General features: G+C 41.2%; 1 pseudogene; it reads left to right on the top strand.

Annotated features, from left to right (window-relative positions):
• The first annotated feature begins 519 nt into the window (after positions 1–519).
• On the top strand, positions 520–1,012 carry Atp5mc2-ps2 (ATP synthase membrane subunit c locus 2, pseudogene 2; annotated as a pseudogene).
• Positions 1,013–1,226: the final 214 nt, after the last annotated feature.

The following is a 1,226-nucleotide window of genomic DNA, read 5'->3' as shown; positions in this document are numbered from 1 at the left end:
CCTTTAAAAATATCTTATTAAGTAATTAAAAAGTCATGCAATTCAAACTAAATTTTATAATTTTTGTAAGTTTTGCATTTCTTATTATGCATTCATTAAGAAGTTCACTAATGCTTAATTGCCATGAAAAAACTACCTAATCTAAACAAGTTTTAGAAAATTATGCCACCTAATTCTGGAATTACGATAAGATAGATGAATTTTGGCTGCTGGGATTTGAAATACAATTTGCGAACTGTGTTTCTTCTTAAGGATTAAAATCAGATTTTAATCCTGTGAGAATACCTGAAATTCGTATTATTGGTAACATATGCAGATAGATAGATTTTCATAGATAAATCATCTGCCATTTGCTGCCATATTCCTTTGGAAATCTATTAATTAACTGATTGTGCTTGGCTATAAATAAAGCTACAGAAAAGCACCACAAAATACATTATTCACAGCTGCCGGAATATTATGAATACTAGCATTTAATAAGAGTATCGTGAGATTTTAAAACTAACTTCCTGCCCTATCTGTCTTCTCTACCCTGAGAGCAGTTCTCCTGCCTTGCTCCCTCACCCCTGAAAATGTATGCAGACTCCAAGTTTGTCTCTACCGGCTTCCTGATCAGGAGCACCCTCAGCTGCTGAGCCGAGTGTCTCCAGTGTGCAGAGGTGTTGAAGCGACCACCGATGCCGTCAGATGAGGGCCTGAACAGCTTGGTGGTCCGGCGGCTTATCCCTAGCCTCAGCTTCCAAACCAGCGCCATTCCAAGGGACACAACGACACAGCTGCCAAGTTCATTGGAGCTGGGGCTGCTACAGTTCCGGTGGCTGACTCTAGGGCAGGGATTGGGACTGCTTTGGGGAGTCTCATCATTGACTACTCCAGGAACCCTTCTCTGAAGCAGCAATGCTTCTCCGGCGAGCTTCTGGGCTTTGCCCAATCAGAGGCCACGAAGCTCCTTAGCCTAATGGTGGCCTTTCTCATCCTCTTCGCAATGTGGAGCCTCTTCCACCTCCCATAGTTCTTTTGTGTCTCTTCTGCCCTGTATGTTCCTTTTCCCGTGCCTCCCCAAGAAATTTGGGGAAAATGCTTGGCTCAGGGTTTGACAGAGAGAAGACAAATAAATACCGTATTAATAAGAAAAAAACCCCTAACTTCCTTCTATTTTTCTCAATGCAGTAAACAGTTAAACATTACCAAAGCAACATTAATTTTTTTCAACATTACCATGTGAA

Source organism: Rattus norvegicus, chromosome 14 (assembly GCF_036323735.1).
Source record: "Rattus norvegicus strain BN/NHsdMcwi chromosome 14, GRCr8, whole genome shotgun sequence".
NCBI classification, from domain to species: Eukaryota; Metazoa; Chordata; class Mammalia; order Rodentia; family Muridae; genus Rattus; species Rattus norvegicus.
Note: the sequence above shows the minus strand (reverse complement) of the source record. Positions and strands in the feature narration are given on the sequence as shown.